The sequence below is a fragment of the Scyliorhinus torazame genome, chromosome 4 (genome assembly GCF_047496885.1).
Source record: "Scyliorhinus torazame isolate Kashiwa2021f chromosome 4, sScyTor2.1, whole genome shotgun sequence".
NCBI classification, from domain to species: domain Eukaryota; kingdom Metazoa; phylum Chordata; class Chondrichthyes; order Carcharhiniformes; family Scyliorhinidae; genus Scyliorhinus; species Scyliorhinus torazame.
The window spans coordinates 84,811,354-84,829,001 of NC_092710.1; positions in this window are offsets into that span (position 1 = coordinate 84,811,354).

The window sequence follows — 17,648 nt, forward strand, 5'->3', positions numbered from 1 at the left end:
GAGGGTCAATACTAAAGGAGCGCTGATCTGTCAGAGGGTCAGTACTGAGGATGCGCTGCACTGTCAGAGGGTCAGTTCTGAGGGAGCACTGCATTGTCAGGGGGTCAGCACTGAGGGAGGGCTGCACTGTCAGGGAGTCAGTACAGAGGGAATGTTGCACTGTCAGAGGGTCAGTACTAAAAGAGTGCTGCCCTGTCAGAGGGTCAGAATTGAGGGAGTTTTGCACTGTCAGAGGGTCAGTACTGAGGGAGTGCTGCACTGTCAGAGGATCAGTACTGAGGGAGTGCTGCACTGTCACGGCGTCAGTCCTGAGGGTGTGCTACACTGTCGGAGGATCAGTACTGAGGGAGTGCTGCACTGTCACGGGGTCAGTCCTGAGGGTGTGCTACACTGTCGGAGGATCAGTACTGAGGGAGTGCTGCACGGTCAGGGTGTCAGTATTGAGGGAGTGCTGCACTGTCAGAGGTTCAGTACTGAGGGAGTGCTGCACTGTCAGACGGTCAGTACTGAGGGAATGCTGCACTGTCACAGGGTCAGTTCTGAGGGAGTGGTGCACTGTCAGAGGGTCAGTACTGAGGGAGTGCTGCACTGTCAGACGGTCAGTACTGAGGGAATGCTGCACTGTCAGACGGTCAGTACTGAGGGAATGCTGCACTGTCACAGGGTCAGTTCTGAGGGAGTGGTGCACTGTCAGAGGGTCAGTACTGAGGGAGTGCTGCACTGTCAGACGGTCAGTACTGAGGGAATCCTGCACTGTAAGGGGGTCAGCACTGAGGGAGGGCTGCACTGTCAGGGAGTCAATACAGAGGGAGTGTTGCACTGTCAGAGCATCAGTACTGAGGGAGTGCTGCACTGTCACGGGGTCAGTCCTGAGGTTCTGCTGCAATTCGGAGTGTCAGTACTGAGGGAGTGCTGCACTGTCACAGGGTCAGTACTGAGTGAGTGCTGCACAGTCGGAGGGTCAGTGCTGAGGGAGCGTTGCACACTCAAATGGTCAGTACAGAGGGAGTGCTGCACTGTCAGTGGGTCAGCACTGAGGGAGGGCTGCACTGTCAGGGAGTCAGTACAGAGGGAGTGTTACACTGTCAGAGGGTCAGTACTGAAGGAGCGCTGATCTGTCAGGGGGTCAGTACTGAGGGAGCGCTGCACTGTCAGAGGGTCAGTTCTGAGTGAGTGCTGCACAGTCAGAGGGTCAGTACTGAGGGAGTGCTGCACAGTCGGAAAGCCAGTGCTGAGGGAGTGCTGCACTGTCAGAGGGTCAGTACTGAGGGAGCGCTGCACTGTCAGAGAACCAGTACTCAGGGAGTGCTGCACGGTCAGGGGGTCAGTACTGAGGGAGTGCTGCACTGTCAGAGGTTCAGTACTGAGGGAGTGCTGCACTGTCAGACGGTCAGTACTGAGGGAATGCTGCACTGTCACAGGGTCAGTTCTGAGGGAGTGCTGCACTGTCAGAGGGTCAATACTAAAGGAGCGCTGATCTGTCAGAGGGTCAGTACTGAGGATGCGCTGCACTGTCAGAGGGTCAGTACTGAGGGAGCACTGCACTGTCAGGGGGTGAGCACTGAGGGAGGGCTGCACTGTCAGAGGGTCAGTACTGAGGGAGTGCTGCACTGTCAGACGGTCAGTACTCAGGGAGTGCTGCACGGTCAGGGTGTCAGTATTGAGGGAGTGCTGCACTGTCAGAGGTTCAGTACTGAGGGAGTGCTGCACTGTCAGACGGTCAGTCCTGAGGGAATGATGCACTGTCAGACGGTCAGTACTGAGGGAATGCTGCACTGTCACAGGGTCAGTTCTGAGGGAGTGCTGCACTGTCAGAGGGTCAGTACAGAGGGAGTGCTGCACTGTCAGACGGTCAGTACTGAGGGAATGCTGCATTGTAAGGGGGTCAGCACTGAGGGAGGGCTGCACTGTCAGGGAGTCAATACAGAGGGAGTGTTGTACTGTCAGAGCATCAGTACTGAGGGAGTGCTGCACTGTCACGGGGTCAGTCCTGAGGTTGTGCTGCACTGTCGGAGTGTCAGTACTGAGGGAGTGCTGCACTGTCACAGGGTCAGTACTGAGTGAGTGCTGCACAGTCAGAGGGTCAGTACTGAGGGAGTGCTGCACAGTCGGAGGGCCAGTGCTGAGGGAGTACTGCAAAGACAGAGGGTCAGTACTGAGGGAGCGCTGCACTGTCAGAGTGTCAGTACTGAGGGAGCGCTGCACTGTCAGAGGGTCAGTTCTGAGGTAGTGCTGCACAGTCGGAGGGTCAGTGCTGAGGGAGCGTTGCACACTCAAATGGTCAGTACTGAGGGAGTGCTGCACTGTCAGAGGGTCAGTACTGAAGGAGCGCTGATCTGTCAGGGGGTCAGTACTGAGGGAGCGCTGCACTGCCAGAGGGTCAGTTCTGAGTGAGTGCTGCACAGTCAGAGAGTCAGTACTGAGGGTGTGCTGCACAGTCGGAAAGCCAGTGCGGAGGGAGTGCTGCACTGTCAGAGGGTCAGTACTGAGGGAGCGCTGCACTGTCAGAGAACCAGTACTCAGGGAGTGCTGCACGGTCAGGGGGTCAGTACTGAGGGAGTGCTGCACTGTCAGAGGTTCAGTACTGAGGGAGTGCTGCACTGTCAGACGGTCAGTACTGAGGGAATGCTGCACTGTCACAGGGTCAGTTCTGGGCGAGTGCTGCACTGTCAGAGGGTCAATACTAAAGGAGCGCTGATCTGTCAGAGGGTCAGTACTGAGGATGCGCTGCACTGTCAGAGGGTCAGTACTGAGGGAGCACTGCACTGTCAGGGGTTGAGCACTGAGGGAGGGCTGCACTGTCAGAGGGTCAGTACTGAGGGAGTGCTGCACTGTCAGACGGTCAGTACTCAGGGAGTGCTGCACGGTCAGGGTGTCAGTATTGAGGGAGTGCTGCACTGTCAGAGGTTCAGTACTGAGGGACTGCTGCACTGTCAGACGGTCAGTCCTGAGGGAATGCTGCACTGTCAGACGGTCAGTACTGAGGGAATGCTGCACTGTCACAGGGTCAGTTCTGAGGGAGTGCTGCACTGTCAGAGGGTCAGTACTGAGAGAGTGCTGCACTGTCAGACGGTCAGTACTGAGGGAATGCTGCATTGTAAGGGGGTCAGCACTGAGGGAGGGCTGCACTGTCAGGGAGTCAATACAGAGGGAATGTTGTACTGTCAGAGCATCAGTACTGAGGGAGTGCTGCACTGTCACGGCGTCAGTCCTGAGGGTGTGCTACACTGTCGGAGGATCAGTACTGAGGGAGTGCTGCACTGTCTGGGTCAGTCCTGAGGGTGTGCTGCACTGTCGTAGCGTCAGTACTGAGGGAGTGCTGCACTGTCACAGGGTCAGTCCTGAGTGAGTGCTGCACTGTCGGAGGGTCAGTACTGAGGGAGTGCTGCACTGTCAGAGGGTCAGTACTGAGATAGTGCTGCACAGTCGGAAAGCCAGTGCTGAGGGAGTGCTGCACTGTCAGAGGGTCAGTACTGAGGGAGCGCTGCACTGTCAGAAAACCAGTACTCAGGGAGTGCTGCACGGTCAGGGTGTCAGTATTGAGGGAGTGCTGCACTGTCAGAGGTTCAGTACTGAGGGAGTGCTGCACTGTCAGACGGTCAGTACTGAGGGAATGCTGCACTGTCAGACGGTCAGTACTGAGGGAATGCTGCACTGTCACAGGGTCAGTTCTGAGGGAGTGCTGCACTGTCAGAGGGTCAGGACTGAGGGAGTGCTGCACTGTCAGACGGTCAGTACTGAGGGAATGCTGCACTGTAAGGGGGTCAGCACTGAGGGAGGGCTGCACTGTCAGGGAGTCAATACAGAGGGAGTGTTGCACTGTCAGAGCATCAGTACTGAGGGAGTGCTGCAGTGTCACGGGGTCAGTCCTGAGGTTGTGCTGCACTGTCGGAGTGTCAGTACTGAGGGAGTGGTGCACTGTCACAGGGTCAGTACTGAGTGAGTGCTGCACAGTCAGAGGGTCAGTACTGAGGGAGCGCTGCACTGTCAGAGGGTCAGTTCTGAGGTAGTGCTGCACAGTCGGAGGGTCAGTGCTGAGGGAGCGTTGCACACTCAAATGGTCTGTACTGAGGGAGTGCTGCACTGTCAGAGGGTCAGTACTGAAGGAGCGCTGATCTGTCAGGGGGTCAGTACTGAGGGAGCGCTGCACTGTCAGAGGGTCAGTTCTGAGTGAGTGCTGCACAGTCAGAGGGTCAGTACTGAGGGAGTGCTGCACTGTCAGAGAACCAGTACTCAGGGAGTGCTGCACGGTCAGGGGGTCAGTACTGAGGGTGTGCTGCACTGTCAGAGGATCAGTACTGAGGGAGTGCTGCACTGTCACAGGGTCAGTACTGAGTGAGTGCCGCACAGTCAGAGGGTCAGTACTGAGGGAGTGCTGCACTGTCAGAGGTTCAGTACTGAGGGATCGCTGATCTGTAAGAGGGTCAGGACTGAGGGATCGCTGATCTGTAAGAGGATCAGTACTGAGGGAGCGATGCACCGTCAGTGGGTCAGTTCTGAGGGAGTGCTGCACTGTCAGAGGTTCAGTACTGAGGGATCGCTGATCTGTGAGAGGGTCAGTACTGAGGGAGCGCTGCACTGTCAGTGGGTCAGTTCTGAGGGAGTGCTGCCCTGTCAGGGGGTCTGTACTGAGGGGGTGCTGCACTGTCAGAGGTTCAGTACTGAGGGAAAGATGTACTGTCACAGGGTCAGTTCTGAGGGAGTGCTGCACTGTCAGAGGGTCAATACTGAAGGAGCGCTGATCTGTCAGAGGGTCAGTACTGAAAGAGTGCTGCACTGTAGGAGGGTCAGTACTGAGGGAGTGCTGCACTGTCAGAGGGTCAGTACTGAGATAGTGCTGCACAGTCGGAAAGCCAGTGCTGAGGGAGTGCTGCACTGTCATAGGGTCAGTACTGAGGGAGCGCTGCACTGTCAGAAACCAGTACTCAGGGAGTGCTGCACGGTCAGGGTGTCAGTATTGAGGGAGTGCTGCACTGTCAGAGGTTCAGTACTGAGGGAGTGCTGCACTGTCAGACGGTCAGTACTGAGGGAATGCTGCACTGACAGACGGTCAGTACTGAGGGAATGCTGCACTGTCACGGGGTCAGTTCTGAGGGAGGGCAGCACTGTCAGAGGGTCAGCACTGAGGGAGGGCTGCACTGTCAGAGGGTCAGTACTGAGGGAGCGCTGCACTGTCAGAGGGTCAGTTCTGAGGGAGCACTGCACTGTCAGGGGGTCAGCACTGAGGGAGGGCTGCACTGTCAGGGAGTCAATACAGAGGGAGTGTTGCACTGTCAGAGCATCAGTACTGAGGGAGTGCTGCACTGTCACGGGGTATGTCCTGAGGTTGTGCTGCACTGTCGGAGTGTCAGTACTGAGGGAGTGCTGCACAGTCACAGGGTCAGTACTGAGTGAGTGCTGCACAGTCAGAGGGTCAGTACTGAGGGAGCGCTGCACTGTCAGAGGGTCAGTTCTGAGGTAGTGCTGCACAGTCGGAGGGTCAGTACTGAGGGAGCGTTGCACAATCAAATGCTCAGTACTGAGGGAGTGCTGCACGGTCAGAGGGTCAGTACTGAAGGAGCGCTGATCTGTCAGGGGGTCAGTACTGAGGGAGTGCTGCACAGTCGGAAAGCCAGTGCTGAGGGAGTGCTGCACTGTCAGAGGGTCAGTACTGAGGGAGCGCTGCACTGTCAGAGAACCAGTACTCAGGGAGTGCTGCACGGTCAGGGGGTCAGTACTGAGCGAGTGCTGCACTGTCAGAGGTTCAGTACTGAGGGAGTGCTGCACTGTCAGACGGTCAGTACTGAGGGAATGCTGCACTGTCACAGGGTCAGTTCTGAGGGAGTGCTGCACTGTCAGAGGGTCAATACTAAAGGAACGCTGATCTGTCAGAGGGTCAGTACTGAGGATGCGCTGCACTGTCAGAGGGTCAGTTCTGAGGGAGCACTGCACTGTCAGGGGGTCAGCACTGAGGGAGGGCTGCACTGTCAGTGAGTCAGTGCTGAGGGAGTGCTGCACTGTCAGAGGGTCAGTACTGAGGGAGCGCTGCACTGTCAGAGAACCAGTACTCAGGGAGTGCTGCACGGTCAGAGGGTCAGTACTGAGGGTGTGCAGCACTGTCAGAGGATCAGTACTGAGGGAGTGCTGCACTGTCACGGCGTCAGTCCTGAGGGTGTGCTACACTGTCGGAGGGTCTGTACTGAGTGAGTGCTGCACTGTAGGAGGGTCAGTACTGAGGGAGTGCTGCACTGTCACAGGGTCAGTACTGAGTGAGTGCTGCACTGTAGGAGGGTCAGTTCTGAGTGAGTGCTGCACTGTCACGGGGTAAGCACTGAGGGAGGGCTGCACTGTCAGGGAGTCAGTACAGAGGGAGTGTTACACTGTCAGAGGGTCAGTACTGAAAGAGTGCTGCACAGTCGGAAAGCCAGTGCTGAGGGAGTGCTGCACTGTCAGAGGGTCAGTACTGAGGGAGCGCTGCACTGTCAGAAACCAGTACTCAGGGAGTGCTGCACGGTCAGGGTGTCAGTATTGAGGGAGTGCTGCACTGTCAGAGGTTCAGTACTGAGGGAGTGCTGCACTGTCAGACGGTCAGTACTGAGGGAATGCTGCACTGTCAGACTGTCAGTACTGAGGGAGTGTTGCACTGTCTGAGGGTCAGTACGGAGGGAGTGCTGCACTGTCACAGGGTCAGTTCTGAGGGAGGGCTGCACTGTCAGAGGGTCAGTACTGAGGGAGTGCTGCACTGTCAGACGGTCAGTACTGAGGGAATGCTGCACTGTAAGGGGGTCAGCACTGAGGGAGGGCTGCACTGTCAGAGGGTCAGTTCTGAGGTAGTGCTGCACAGTCGGAGGGTCAGTACTGAGGGAGCGTTGCACACTCAAATGGGCAGTACTGAGGGAGTGCTGCACTGTCAGAGCATCAGTACTGAGGGAGTGCTGCACTGTCACGCGGTCAGTCCTGAGGTTGTGCTGCACTGTCGGAGGGTCAGTACTGAGGGAGTGCTGCACTGTCACAGGGTCAGTACTGAGTGAGTGCTGCACAGTCAGAGGGTCAGTACTGAGGGAGCGCTGCACTGTCAGAGGGTCAGTTCTGAGGTAGTGCTGCACAGTCGGAGGGTCAGTACTGAGGGAATGTTGCACACTCAAATGGTCAGTACTGAGGGAATGCTGCACTGTCAGAGGGTCAGTACTGAAGGAGCGCTGATCTGTCAGGGGGTCAGTACTGAGGGAGCGCTGCACTGTCAGAGGGTCAGTTCTGAGTGAGTGCTGCACAGTCAGAGGGTCAGTACTGAGGGAATGCTGCACAGTCGGAAAGCCAGTGCTGAGGGAGTGCTGCACTGTCAGAGGGTCAGTACTGAGGGAGCGCTGCACTGTCAGAGAACCAGTACTCAGGAAGTGCTGCACGGTCAGGGGGTCAGTACTGAGCGAGTGCTGCACTGTCAGAGGTTCAGTACTGAGGGAGTGCTGCACTGTCAGACGGTCAGTACTGAGGCAATGCTGCACTGTCACAGGGTCAGTTCTGAGGAAGTGCTGCACTGTCAGAGGGTCAATACTAAAGGAACGCTGATCTGTCAGAGGGTCAGTACTGAGGATGCGCTGCACTGTCAGAGGGTCAGTTCTGAGGGAGCACTGCACTGTCAGGGGGTCAGCACTGAGGGAGGGCTGCACTGTCAGGGAGTCAGTACAGAGGGAATGTTGTACTGTCAGAGGGTCAGCACTAAAAGAGTGCTGGCCTGTCAGAGGGTCAGAATTGAGGGAGTTTTGCACTGTCAGAGGGTCAGTACTGAGAGTGTGCTGCACTGTCAGAGGATCAGTACTGAGGGAATGCTGCACTGTCACGGCGTCAGTCCTGAGGGTGTGCTACACTGTCGGAGGGTCAGTACTGAGGGAGCGCTGATCTGTCAGGGGGTCAGTACTGAGGGAGCGCTGCACTGTCAGAGGGTCAGTTCTGAGTGAGTGCTGCACAGTCAGAGGGTCAGTACTGAGGGAGTGCTGCACAGTCGGAAAGCCAGTGCGGAGGGAGTGCTGCACTGTCAGAGGGTCAGTACTGAGGGAGCGCTGCACTGTCAGAGAACCAGTACTCAGGGAGTGCTGTACAGTCAGGGGGTCAGTACTGAGGGAGTGCTGCACTGTCAGAGGTTCAGTACTGAGGGAGTGCTGCACTGTCAGACGGTCAGTACTAAAAGAGTGCTGCCCTGTCAGAGGGTCAGAATTGAGGGAGTTTTGCACTGTCAGAGGGTCAGTACTGAGGGTGTGCTGCACTGTCAGAGGATCAGTACTGAGGGAGTGCTGCACTGTCACGGCGTCAGTCCTGAGGGTGTGCTACACTGTCGGAGGGTCAGTACTGAGGGAGTGCTGCACTGTCACAGGGTCAGTACTCAGTTAGTGCTGCACTGTCAGAGGTTCAGTACTGAGGGAGTGCTGCACTGTCAGACGGTCAGTACTAAAAGAGTGCTGCCCTGTCAGAGGGTCAGAATTGAGGGAGTTTTGCACTGTCAGAGGGTCAGTACTGAGGGTGTGCTGCACTGTCAGAGGATCAGTACTGAGGGAGTGCTGCACTGTCACGGCGTCAGTCCTGAGGGTGTGCTACACTGTCGGAGGGTCAGTACTGAGGGAGTGCTGCACTGTCACAGGGTCAGTACTCAGTTAGTGCTGCACTGTCAGAGGGTCAGTACTGAGATAGTGCTGCACAGTCAGGTGCTGAGGGAGTGCTGCACTGTCAGAGGGTCAGTGCTGAGGGAACGCTGCACTGTCAGTCGGTCAGTACTGAGGGAATGCTGCACTGTCAGACGGTCAGTACTGAGAGAATGCTGCACTGTCACAGGGTCAGTTCTGAGGGAGTGCTGCACTGTCAGAGGGTCAGTGCTGAGGGAACGCTGCACTGTCAGACGGTCAGTACTGAGGGAGTGCTGCACAGTCAGAGGGTCAGTACTGAGGGAGTGCTGCACAGTCGGAAAGCCAGTGCGGAGGGAGTGCTGCACTGTCAGAGGGTCAGTACTGAGGGAGCGCTGCACAGTCGGAAAGCCAGTGCTGAGGGAGTGCTGCACTGTCAGAGATTCAGTACGGAGGGAGCGCTGCACTGTCAGAGAACCAGTACTCAGGGAGTGCTGCACGGTCAGGGGGTCTGTACTGAGGGGGTGCTGCACTGTCAGAGGTTCAGTACTGAGGGAAAGATGCACTGTCACAGGGTCAGTTCTGAGGGAGTGCTGCACTGTCAGAGGGTCAATACTGAAGGAGCGCTGATCTGTCAGAGGGTCAGTACTGAAAGAGTGCTGCACTGTAGGAGGGTCAGTACTGAGGGAGTGCTGCACTGTCAGAGGGTCAGTACTGAGATAGTGCTGCACAGTCGGAAAGCCAGTGCTGAGGGAGTGCTGCACTGTCATAGGGTCAGTACTGAGGGAGCGCTGCACTGTCAGAAACGAGTACTCAGGGAGTGCTGCACGGTCAGGGTCTCAGTATTGAGGGAGTGCTGCACTGTCAGAGGTTCAGTACTGAGGGAGTGCTGCACTGTCAGACGGTCAGTACTGAGGGAATGCTGCACTGTCAGACGGTCAGTACTGAGGGAATGCTGCACTGTCACAGGGTCAGTTCTGAGGGAGGGCTGCACTGTCAGAGGGTCAGTACTGAGGGAGTGCTGCACTGACAGACGGTCAGTACTGAGGGAATGCTGCACTGTAAGGGGGTCAGCACTGAGGGAGGGCTGCACTGTCAGAGGGTCAGTACTGAGGGAGCGCTGCACTGTCAGAGGGTCAGTTCTGAGGGAGCACTGCACTGTCAGGGGGTCAGCACTGAGGGAGGGCTGCACTGTCAGGGAGTCAATACAGAGGGAGTGTTGCACTGTCAGAGCATCAGTACTGAGGGAGTGCTGCACTGTCACGGGGTATGTCCTGAGGTTGTGCTGCACTGTCGGAGTGTCAGTACTGAGGGAGTGCTGCACTGTCACAGGGTCAGTACTGAGTGAGTGCTGCACAGTCAGAGGGTCAGTACTGAGGGAGCGCTGCACTGTCAGAGGGTCAGTTCTGAGGTAGTGCTGCACAGTCGGAGGGTCAGTACTGAGGGAGCGTTGCACAATCAAATGCTCAGTACTGAGGGAGTGCTGCACTGTCAGAGGGTCAGTACTGAAGGAGCGCTGAACTGTCAGGGGGTCAGTACTGAGGGAGCGCTGCACTGTCAGAGGGTCAGTTCTGAGTGAGTGCTGCACAGTCAGAGGGTCAGTACTGAGGGAGTGCTGCACAGTCGGAAAGCCAGTGCTGAGGGAGTGCTGCACTGTCAGAGGGTCAGTACTGAGGGAGCGCTGCACTGTCAGAGAACCAGTACTCAGGGAGTGCTGCACGGTCAGGGGGTCAGTACTGAGCGAGTGCTGCACTGTCAGAGGTTCAGTACTGAGGGAGTGCTGCACTGTCAGACGGTCAGTACTGAGGGAATGCTGCACTGTCACAGGGTCAGTTCTGAGGGAGTGCTGCACTGTCAGAGGGTCAATACTAAAGGAACGCTGATCTGTCAGAGGGTCAGTACTGAGGATGCGCTGCACTGTCAGAGGGTCAGTTCTGAGGCAGCACTGCACTGTCAGGGGGTCAGCACTGAGGGAGGGCTGCACTGTCAGGGAGTCAGTACAGAGGGAATGTTGCACTGTCAGAGGGTCAGTACTAAAAGAGTGCTGCCCTGTCAGAGGGTCAGAATTGAGGGAGTTTTGCAATGTCAAAGGGTCAGTACTGAGGGTGTGATGCACTGTCAGAGGATCAGTACTGAGGGAGTGCTGCACTGTCACGGCGTCATTCCTGATGGTGTGCTACACTGTAGGAGGGTCAGTACTGAGGGAGTGCTGCACTGTCACAGGGTCAGTACTGAGTGAGTGCTGCACTGTAGGAGGGTCAGTTTTGAGTGAGTGCTGCACTGTCACAGGGTAAGCACTTAGGGAGGGCTGCACTGTCAGGGAGTCAGTACAGAGGGAGTGTTACACTGTCAGAGGGTCAGTACTGAAAGAGTGCTGCACTGTAGGAGGGTCAGTACTGAGGGAGTGCTGCACTGTCAGAGTGTCAGTACTGAGATAGTGCTGCACAGTCGGAAAGCCAGTGCTGAGGGAGTGCTGCACTGTCAGAGGGTCAGTACTGAGGGAGCGCTGCACTGTCAGAAACCAGTACTCAGGGAGTGCTGCACGGTCAGGGTGTCAGTATTGAGGGAGTGCTGCACTGTCAGAGGGTCAGTACTGAGGGAGTGCTGCACTGTCAGAGGGTCAGTTCTGAGTGAGTGCTGCACAGTCAGAGGGTCAGTACTGAGGGAGTGCTGCACAGTCGGAAAGCCAGTGCGGAGGGAGTGCTGCACTGTCAGAGGGTCAGTACTGAGGGAGCGCTGCACATTCAGAGAACCAGTACTCAGGGAGTGCTGCACAGTCAGGGGGTCAGTACTGAGGGAGTGCTGCACTGTCAGAGGTTCAGTACTGAGGGAGTGCTGCACTGTCAGACGGTCAGTACTAAATGAGTGCTGCCCTGTCAGAGGCTCAGAATTGAGGGAGTTTTGCACTGTCAGAGGGTCAGTACTGAGGGTGTGCTGCACTGTCAGAGGATCAGTACTGAGGGAGTGCTGCACTGTCACGGCGTCAGTCCTGAGGGTGTGCTACACTGTCGGAGGGTCAGTACTGAGGGAGTGCTGCACTGTCACAGGATCAGTACTCAGTTAGTGCTGCACTGTCAGAGGTTCAGTACTGAGGGAGTGCTGCACTGTCAGACGGTCAGTACTAAAAGAGTGCTGCCCTGTCAGAGGGTCAGAATTGAGGGAGTGCTGCACAGTCGGGTGCTGAGGGAGTGCTGCACTGTCAGAGGGTCAGTGCTGAGGGAACGCTGCACTGTCAGTCGGTCAGTACTGAGGGAATGCTGCACTGTCAGACGGTCAGTACTGAGGGAATGCTGCACTGTCACAGGGTCAGTTCTGAGGGAGTGCTGCACTGTCAGAGGGTCAGTGCTGAGGGAACGCTGCACTGTCAGACGGTCAGTACTGAGGGAGTGCTGCACAGTCAGAGGGTCAGTACTGAGGGAGTGCTGCACAGTCGGAAAGCGAGTGCGGAGGGAGTGCTGCACTGTCAGAGGGTCAGTACTGAGGGAGCGCTGCACAGTCGGAAAGCCAGTGCTGAGGGAGTGCTGCACTGTCAGGGGGTCTGTACTGAGGGGGTGCTGCACTGTCAGAGGTTCAGTACTGAGGGAAAGATGCACTGTCACAGGGTCAGTTCTGAGGGAGTGCTGCACTGTCAGAGGGTCAATACTGAAGGAGAGCTGATCTGTCAGAGGGTCAGTACTGAAAGAGTGCTGCACTGTAGGAGGGTCAGTACTGAGATAGTGCTGCACAGTCGGAAAGCCAGTGCTGAGGGAGTGCTGCACTGTCATAGGGTCAGTACTGAGGGAGCGCTGCACTGTCAGAAACCAGTACTCAGGGAGTGCTGCACGGTCAGGGTCTCAGAATTGAGGGAGTGCTGCACTGTCAGAGGTTCAGTACTGAGGGAGTGCTGCACTGTCAGACGGTCAGTACTGAGGGAATGCTGCACTGTCAGACGGTCAGTGCTGAGGGAATGCTACACTGTCACAGGGTCAGTTCTGAGGGAGGGCTGCACTGTCAGAGGGTCAGTACTGAGGGAGTGCTGCACTGACAGACTGTCAGTACTGAGGGAATGCTGCACTGTAAGGGGGTCAGCACTGAGGGAGGGCTGCACTGCCAGAGGGTCAGTACTGAGGGAGCGCTGCACTGTCAGAGGGTCAGTTCTGAGGGAGCACTGCACTGTCAGGGGGTCAGCACTGAGGGAGGGCTGCACTGTCAGGGAGTCAATACAGAGGGAGTGTTGCACTGTCAGAGCATCAGTACTGAGGGAGTGCTGCACTGTCACGGGGTATGTCCTGAGGTTGTGCTGCACTGTCGGAGTGTCAGTACTGAGGGAGTGCTGCACTGACACAGGGTCAGTACTGAGTGAGTGCTGCACAGTCAGAGGGTCAGTACTGAGGGAGCGCTGCACTGTCAGAGGGTCAGTTCTGAGGTAGTGCTGCACAGTCGGAGGGTCAGTACTGAGGGAGCGTTGCACAATCAAATGCTCAGTACTGAGGGAGTGCTGCACTGTCAGAGGGTCAGTACTGAAGGAGCGCTGAACTGTCAGGGGGTCAGTACTGAGGGAGCGCTGCACTGTCAGAGGGTCAGTTCTGAGTGAGTGCTGCACAGTCAGAGGGTCAGTACTGAGGGAGTGCTGCACAGTCGGAAAGCCAGTGCTGAGGGAGTGCTGCACTGTCAGAGGGTCAGTACTGAGGGAGCGCTGCACTGTCAGAGAACCAGTACTCAGGGAGTGCTGCACGGTCAGGGGGTCAGTACTGAGCGAGTGCTGCACTGTCAGAGGTTCAGTACTGAGGGAGTGCTGCACTGTCAGACGGTCAGTACTGAGGGAATGCTGCACTGTCACAGGGTCAGTTCTGAGGGAGTGCTGCACTGTCAGAGGGTCAATACTAAAGGAACGCTGATCTGTCAGAGGGTCAGTACTGAGGATGCGCTGCACTGTCAGAGGGTCAGTTCTGAGGCAGCACTGCACTGTCAGGGGGTCAGCACTGAGGGAGGGCTGCACTGTCAGGGAGTCAGTACAGAGGGAATGTTGCACTGTCAGAGGGTCAGTACTAAAAGAGTGCTGCCCTGTCAGAGGGTCAGAATTGAGGGAGTTTTGCAATGTCAAAGGGTCAGTACTGAGGGTGTGATGCACTGTCAGAGGATCAGTACTGAGGGAGTGCTGCACTGTCACGGCGTCATTCCTGATGGTGTGCTACACTGTAGGAGGGTCAGTACTGAGGGAGTGCTGCACTGTCACAGGGTCAGTACTGAGTGAGTGCTGCACTGTAGGAGGGTCAGTTTTGAGTGAGTGCTGCACTGTCACAGGGTAAGCACTTAGGGAGGGCTGCACTGTCAGGGAGTCAGTACAGAGGGAGTGTTACACTGTCAGAGGGTCAGTACTGAAAGAGTGCTGCACTGTAGGAGGGTCAGTACTGAGGGAGTGCTGCACTGTCAGAGTGTCAGTACTGAGATAGTGCTGCACAGTCTGAAAGCCAGTGCTGAGGGAGTGCTGCACTGTCAGAGGGTCAGTACTGAGGGAGCGCTGCACTGTCAGAAACCAGTACTCAGGGAGTGCTGCACGGTCAGGGTGTCAGTATTGAGGGAGTGCTGCACTGTCAGAGGGTCAGTACTGAGGGAGTGCTGCACTGTCAGAGGGTCAGTTCTGAGTGAGTGCTGCACAGTCAGAGGGTCAGTACTGAGGGAGTGCTGCACAGTCGGAAAGCCAGTGCGGAGGGAGTGCTGCACTGTCAGAGGGTCAGTACTGAGGGAGCGCTGCACTGTCAGAGAACCAGTACTCAGGGAGTGCTGCACAGTCAGGGGGTCAGTACTGAGGGAGTGCTGCACTGTCAGAGGTTCAGTACTGAGGGAGTGCTGCACTGTCAGACGGTCAGTACTAAAAGAGTGCTGCCCTGTCAGAGGGTCAGAATTGAGGGAGTTTTGCACTGTCAGAGGGTCAGTACTGAGGGTGTGCTGCACTGTCAGAGGATCAGTACTGAGGGAGTGCTGCACTGTCACGGCGTCAGTCCTGAGGGTGTGCTACACTGTCGGAGGGTCAGTACTGAGGGAGTGCTGCACTGTCACATGATCAGTACTCAGTTAGTGCTGCACTGTCAGAGGTTCAGTACTGAGGGAGTGCTGCACTGTCAGACGGTCAGTACTAAAAGAGTGCTGCCCTGTCAGAGGGTCAGAATTGAGGGAGTGCTGCACAGTCGGGTGCTGAGGGAGTGCTGCACTGTCAGAGGGTCAGTGCTGAGGGAACGCTGCACTGTCAGTCGGTCAGTACTGAGGGAATGCTGCACTGTCAGACGGTCAGTACTGAGGGAATGCTGCACTGTCACAGGGTCAGTTCTGAGGGAGTGCTGCACTGTCAGAGGGTCAGTGCTGAGGGAACGCTGCACTGTCAGACGGTCAGTACTGAGGGAGTGCTGCACAGTCAGAGGGTCAGGACTGAGGGAGTGCTGCACAGTCGGAAAGCCAGTGCGGAGGGAGTGCTGCACTGTCAGAGGGTCAGTACTGAGGGAGCGCTGCACAGTCGGAAAGCCAGTGCTGAGGGAGTGCTGCACTGTCAGAGATTCAGTACGGAGGGAGCGCTGCACTGTCAGAGAACCAGTACTCAGGGAGTGCTGCACGGTCAGGGGGTCTGTACTGAGGGGGTGCTGCACTGTCAGAGGTTCAGTACTGAGGGAAAGATGCACTGTCACAGGGTCAGTTCTGAGGGAGTGCTGCACTGTCAGAGGGTCAATACTGAAGGAGAGCTGATCTGTCAGAGGGTCAGTACTGAAAGAGTGCTGCACTGTAGGAGGGTCAGTACTGAGGGAGTGCTGCACTGTCAGAGGGTCAGTACTGAGATAGTGCTGCACAGTCGGAAAGCCAGTGCTGAGGGAGTGCTGCACTGTCATAGGGTCAGTACTGAGGGAGCGCTGCACTGTCAGAAACCAGTACTCAGGGAGTGCTGCACGGTCAGGGTCTCAGAATTGAGGGAGTGCTGCACTGTCAGAGGTTCAGTACTGAGGGAGTGCTGCACTGTCAGAGGGTCAGCACTGAGGGAGGGCTGCACTGTCAGGGAGTCAATACAGAGGGAGTGTTGCACTGTCAGAGCATCAGTACTGAGGGAGTGCTGCACTGTCACGGGGTATGTCCTGAGGTTGTGCTGCACTGTCGGAGTGTCAGTACTGAGGGAGTGCTGCACTGTCACAGGGTCAGTACTGAGTGAGTGCTGCACAGTCAGAGGGTCAGTACTGAGGGAGCGCTGCACTGTCAGAGGGTCAGTTCTGAGGTAGTGCTGCACAGTCGGAGGGTCAGTACTGAGGGAGCGTTGCACAATCAAATGCTCAGTACTGAGGGAGTGCTGCACTGTCACAGGGTCAGTACTGAAGGAGCGCTGTTCTGTCAGGGGGTCAGTACTGAGGGAGCGCTGCACTGTCAGAGGGTCAGTTCTGAGTGAGTGCTGCACAGTCAGAGGGTCAGTACTGAGGGAGTGCTGCACAGTCGGAAAGCCAGTGCTGAGGGAGTGCTGCACTGTCAGAGGGTCAGTACTGAGGGAGCGCTGCACTGTCAGAGAACCAGTACTCAGGGAGTGCTGCACGGTCAGGGGGTCAGTACCGAGCGAGTGCTGCACTGTCAGAGGTTCAGTACTGAGGGAGTGCTGCACTGTCAGACGGTCAGTACTGAGGGAATGCTGCACTGTCACAGGGTCAGTTCTGAGGGAGTGCTGCACTGTCAGAGGGTCAATACTAAAGGAACGCTGATCTGTCAGAGGGTCAGTACTGAGGATGCGCTGCACTGTCAGAGGGTCAGTTCTGAGGGAGCACTGCACTGTCAGGGGGTCAGCACTGAGGGAGGGCTGCACTGACAGGGAGTCAGTACAGAGGGAATGTTGCACTGTCAGAGGGTCAGTACTAAAAGAGTGCTGCCCTGTCAGAGGGTCAGAATTGAGGGAGTTTTGCACTGTCAGAGAGTCAGTACTGAGGGTGTGCTGCACTGTCAGAGGATCAGTACTGAGGGAGTGCTGCACTGTAGGAGGGTCAGTTCTGAGGGAGTGCTGCACTGTCACAGAGTCAGTACTGAGTGAGTGCTGCACTGTAGGAGGGTCAGTTCTGAGTGAGTGCTGCACTGTCACAGGGTTAGCACTGAGGGAGGGCTGCACTGTCAGGGAGTCAGTACAGAGGGAGTGTTACACTGTCAGAAGGTCAGTACTGAAAGAGTGCTGCACTGTAGGAGGGTCAGTACTGAGGGAGTGCTGCACTGTCAGAGTGTCAGTACTGAGATAGTGCTGCACAGTCGGAAAGCCAGTGCTGAGGGAGTGCTGCACTGTCAGAGGGTCAGTACTGAGGGAGCGCTGCACTGTCAGAAACCAGTACTCAGGGAGTGCTGCACGGTCAGGGTGTCAGTTTTGAGGGAGTGCTGCACTGTCAGAGGTTCAGTACTGAGGGAGTGCTGCACTGTCAGACGGTCAGTACTGAGGGAATGCTGCACTGTCAGACTGTCAGTACTGAGGGAATGCTGCACTGTCACAGGGTCAGTTCTGAGGGAGGGCTGCACTGTCAGAGGGTCAGTACTGAGGGAGTGCTGCACTGTCACAGGGTCAGTTCTGAGGGAGCGCTGCACCGTCAGAGGGTCAGTACTGAGGGAGTGCCGCACTGTCAGGGGGTCAGTTCTGAGGTAGTGCTGCACAGTCGGAGGGTCAGTACTGAGGGAGCATTGCACACTCAAATGGGCAGTACTGAGGGAGTGCTGCACTGTCAGAGCATCAGTACTGAGGGAGTGCTGCACTGTCACGCGGTCAGTCCTGAGGTTGTGCTGCACTGTCGGAGTGTCAGTACTGAGGGAGTGCTGCACTGTCACAGGGTCAGTACTGAGTGAGTGCTGCACAGTCAGAGGGTCAGTACTGAGGGAGCGCTGCACTGTCAGAGGGTCAGTTCTGAGGTAGTGCTGCACAGTCGGAGGGTCAGTACTGAGGGAACGTTGCACACTCAAATGGTCAGTACTGAGGGAATGCTGCACTGTCAGAGGGTCAGTACTGAAGGAGCGCTGATCTGTCAGGGGGTCAGTACTGAGGGAGCGCTGCACTGTCAGAGGGTCAGTTCTGAGTGAGTGCTG